The sequence below is a fragment of the Sardina pilchardus genome, chromosome 11 (assembly GCF_963854185.1).
Source record: "Sardina pilchardus chromosome 11, fSarPil1.1, whole genome shotgun sequence".
Taxonomy (NCBI): domain Eukaryota; kingdom Metazoa; phylum Chordata; class Actinopteri; order Clupeiformes; family Clupeidae; genus Sardina; species Sardina pilchardus.
The window spans coordinates 3367619-3372618 of NC_085004.1; the positions used below are offsets into that span (position 1 = coordinate 3367619).

A 5000-nucleotide genomic window follows, 5' to 3' on the forward strand; every position below is an offset into this window, starting at 1 on the left:
AGAGGGAGAGATTGTGTGCGAGTGTGTTGAGGAGGAAAGGGGTTGGGGGGGGTTTGACATGATGAGGAGATGGGAGATGAGTGAGACTTCCGCTTAGCAGAGAGTGATGAGCTATCCCCGTCAGAGGAAGTGCACACCCGCACAGAGAACACACACACACACACACACACACACACACACACACACACACACACACAAAGAAACACAGAAACACATGTGCCTGGGTCTGGATGGCTGAGTGGTGTGTAGGCAATTATGTGTACGTGCGTGCATGCATGTGAGTGAATTGGGGAAGCAATGTGTGCATATGTGCGCATGTGTATGTGTGTGTGTGTGTGTGTGTGTGTGTGTGTGTGTGTGCACGAGAGAGAGAGAGAGAGAGAGAGGGAGTGTGAAAGAGAGAGTCTGTACCCTGGTGCTCATGTCTAACTGAAAAATGACAACAGGCCGACACAATCCACAATCCCTGCTGTCGGGGTGTGTGTGAGGGAATCTGTCTGGATGTAAATGAGGGTGCAAGACAAGAGTGTGTGTGCATATGTGTATCTGTATGGAATTCTATCTCTCTCTCCCTCCCCCCCTCCCTCTCTCTCTATCCCTCTCTCTCTCTCTCTCCCTGCATGTGTACAGTATGTGAGTGTACTCTGGGGGTGAGTGTCCGAAGGTATGCGTGCAGGACTGACCTACAGTAGGAATGCATAAACAGCTGGCAGAATAAACATGCTGACCCTCTCGTTCCTCTGATCTTGTGACTCCTCGGCTCTGCAGAAAAGAGAGAAGAGAAGGGAGGAGAGAAGGAGGGAAGAAGAACAAGAAGAAGAAGAAGAAGAAGAAGAAGAAGGGAGAGAGAGAGGAAAACAAATCATGAAGATCAGATCACACACAGATCAGTGCTAAATCACAAGCAGTGGGTGGGGGGATCCTGGAGCAGCATTAGAGGAAACCCTCGGCACAGATCTATCTGTGTGTGTGTGTGTGTGTGTGTGTGTGTGTGGTGCGCGCGCGCTGACACCGTGCACCGGCTCCGGTGATAAAAAGCCTCTTGTGCCGCCAGGGCAGCCGCGCGCACCACACACACACACACACACACACACACACACACACACACACACACACACACACACACACACGCCTTTGTGTGGCCGCTGCTATTGTGGCCACCCGCTAACACGGGCCGGCCGGAGCACCGCCTCGACTCAGAGGAGATGGGAGAGATGGAGCAAGAGACAGAAAAAGAAAGAAAGAAAGAGAGGGGGAGATAGAGAGATAGAGAGAGAGAGAGGAGAGACATCTGGGCCCTGGAGGGGCCTTGTCCACTAGCGTGGGTGGACGGAGAGAGAGAGGTGTTCCGAGCTTACCTGCTTTCAGAAATAGAGACAAAGGGGCCGCGATGCTGAATTAATGATATGATTATAGTGTCCACTTAATGGTGGTTGCCATGGCACCGGCCGGGAGAGGATTATGATGTGAAGCGGAGCGGTGATTGGCATGGCGACAGCAGCCTTTATTTTTGCTCGCTGACTTAACGCTCATGACCGAACATTGTGATTGCATATTAGAGACATTCACAGGCTTGGTTAAGAGCTTATATGTATTTAAACCATTCACCCCCTCAACAGGCCCCATGCAAAAAAAAAAAATCTTGTGCGTATTTGATTATCGTAGTACATGTTTGCATTTGGTTTGTAAATCTCTCTAAATTCAGAAAATGGGAAGGTTAATTCCCAGGTTTCAGTCTTGTGAGAGGCAATGTCTTGATATCTGATAGGCTAGCCTTCAGTATGCGCTACAAACAGAACAGGGCCTGGCCATGAAAAGTGTTTCTTTCACCTCTCCATTTTGTCAGTCCACTAAAAGGCTTTAGAGATGACTCTTGGTTTTAACAAGCTGTAGTAATACAAAAGATTGAGAGGATTTTTTGTGCAGCAAGCTGGGCGAAAGCAAGCTGGGAGAGGGAGCAAGAAATGGACTCCAGCAAATTTAGAGCTTAGATCTAAATTACAGTCCTTTTCACTCATTTTTATTCTGTTCTGACTAATGGCGTTATCAGACTATAAAACACTGCAATTCCACAGCTAAGTGCTTTTCCCCATGGCTGCAAACACTGGCCTCGGCCCAAATACAGCCGAGGGGATTTTTGTGTTGCATTAATTTATCGTGATCACATAGTTTGCTGACATTTTACATGACATTCAACAGGACGAGGGTGTGTTGGGCACAATTGAAAATGGTGTAGAGGCCAGAACAACATACAGGACATTGTCTTGTGTGTGTGTGTGTGTGTGTGTGTGTGTGTGTGTGTGTGTGTGTGTGTGTGTGTGTGTGTGTGTGTGTGTGTGTGTGTGTGTACATCTATGTGCATCAGTGTGTGAGTATGTACTGTGTATATAACTAAGTTTGTACGTGTTTACCTTTTGCTGTGTGTGTTCAATAAACAGAGATGTACACTTCCTATACTCAAGCTGAAGTATAGATAGAAACAGACAGGTAAAAGTATAAGCACTAATTCACAAGTACTAAGTCAGTAATGTAGAGAACTATTTCAACTTCTTTACTCAAGTGAAAGTAACATAGCATGGGGTCTAAATGTACTCAAAATAAAAGTAAGTATCTGTGCCTTCTTAGCCTACCTGTAATCATTCATCCAGTCTTTTGTTTCATTTCACCTACATTCTACTTTTGTCTTTTTTACGATATGCCCTTGATATATTTATTTCCATCTTCACTGGAAGACATTGTTTTTACTATGACATACAAAAGTATTTTCTCAGCACTGCTAGACACTGGAGTCCGTTTCTGAGCATGGAGTGTAACCCTTCCCAATACTGTATGTAGGTAAAGGTATTAGGCTGCTAGCCTACACGTTTTTGTTTGTGTGGTAGACTATTATAATAGAGTGTGTGAATAAGAAGTAAAAGACAAATAAATGTTTTCCTTCATCATATAACCATTATCTTTACACAATGGCCCGTGCATATGTAAAAGCATTAACATATGAAGAGTAGAAAGCACCGATATCACTGTTGAAATGTATGTGAGTGAAAGTCATAAGTTGCCAGAAAAAGACTTGCTCCAGTAAAGTAGACAGCTGAAAAGGCATTTGAGCTTCATTAGGCCTACTTCTCACCTCTGTCAATAAGCCAACACACCTATGGTCATGTAGTATGCTCCGTATGTTTCTTTATAGAATGTGCTAGAAGTCTCATTGGCCTGAGTGTGGGGAGCTGCGCTGATCAGCTACATGGAGACCCAGTGGTGCTGAGACACACGGCCCTTCTGGATCAGTAGGCTGCATGGAGGCCCAGTGGTGCTGAGACACACGGCCCTTCTGGATCAGTAGGCTGCATGGAGGCCCAGTGGTGCTGAGACACACGGCCCTTCTGGATCAGTAGGCTGCATGGAGGCCCAGTCAGTGGTGCTGAGACACACGGCCCTTCTGGATCAGTAGGCTGCATGGAGGCCCAGTGGTGCTGAGACACGGCCCTTCTGGATCAGTAGGCTGCATTTGCACCCAATCTGTGCAGCCTGAGCAGCCTGTAGACTATAGAGCTAGCAGCAGCAGCACTACTCCTGATTGCAGTGGATATAGGGCAGTAGGTTAGAGATCTCCGTCTGGTGTGCTCTCCTGAACACACTTCCCCTCTCCGTCCCCCTCTCTCCCTCTCTCTTCCACTCTCCCTCTCTCCCTCTCTCCTCCTCCTGGGCACCTGCTCTCATATAAGGCTCACACACAATCGTCAGTTCCTCCCCGACTCCCTCCCTCCCTCCCTCCCCCTCTCCTCCTCTCTCCTCCTCTCTCGGCGTGGGGTCTTTGTTCTAGCCCACAGGCTGCTCAGTGACCCCTGCTTCTCCCAGTTGCCCTCTGACTCCCAGCACTTCCCCTTTGGAGCGCGCTCTCTCCTCTCTCCTCTCTCCTCTCTCCTCTCTCCTCTCTCCGGCCCGGCCAGGCCACGGCGCCGCGCTCTCAGGCACCTGTCCTCCGCTAGATCATCCCTCTGATCCGCCGCGCTCAAAGGACGGATTTAGCCGTGAGAAAGCGGCCCGGCCCCCGCCGGGTCAGAGTGGACGTGGTCATCTGTGGTCATCGGGCCGGAGGAACCCCCCCCCCCTCACAAATCCCCGGCGAGCCACAAAAGAGCAGCTCCGGCGTGTCGGCTCTGAGACTCCGGCTTAGAGATGATCCCCCCGCCGGGAGCCTGCGTCTCCAAGAGAAGGGGAGCGCTCTCCGTGCACACACACCTCCACTCTGATGCGCTCTATACTCACGCCAGCAGGTCCCATTCCCCTGCACACACACACACACACACACACACACACACACACACACACACACACCTCCACTCTGATGCGCTCACCAACGCCCTGCTATACTCACGCCAGCAGGTCCCATTCCCCTGCACACACACACACACACACACCTCCACTCTGATCCACTCACCAATGCCCTGCTATACTCAACGCCAGCAGGTCCCATTCCCCTACACACACACTCTCTCTCTCTCCCTCTCCGCCTCTGTTCTGCAGTTTGGCCTCGCACTCACCAACGCATCGACATTAATATATTGACGTCTGTCGCTGAGTTTGATAACGCCTCTCGGAAATTGCGCTAAAAAGGGGGAAAACGGCACACACCCCGGGGGAGCAAAGCCATAAAGCGAGCGGTATGAATCATTCAGCGCTTCTGATGGCTGTCATGACATCTCTCTGTCTTGAGGAACACTCATTTGTCTCGGGAGTGTGGGGGCATGTGGGGCGCGAGAGCGTGGCGCGGGGTGAGGGGTGAGGGGCATCCTCGTCCAGGAGGGCTGGCTGCGGCGTGGCGTGTGTGTGTGTGTGTGTGTGTGTGTGTGTGTGTGCGTGGCGTGGCGTGGGTCGGCGTTGGCGCGCGCTAATGCGGAGTGGCAGGGAGCATACAGTGCCCGGTCCAGCGGTGTCAGATTTGATAGCGTCTGCGCGGCGCCACGGGGACGCTAATCACTGGCTTGTAAAGGAGCGGCTGC

The 5000-nt window shown here is 50.6% G+C and overlaps 1 long non-coding RNA gene across 1 annotated transcript in view; it reads right to left on the minus strand.

Moving 5' to 3' along the window:
* Nucleotides 1-5000, minus strand: part of LOC134095964 (uncharacterized) — a 24793-nt gene that overhangs the window by 8026 nt on the left and 11767 nt on the right. Inside the window, exon 3 of the long non-coding RNA XR_009940659.1 lies at nucleotides 684-762. This is a non-coding gene — a long non-coding RNA (uncharacterized LOC134095964). The remainder of the gene's footprint in view (nucleotides 1-683; nucleotides 763-5000) is intronic.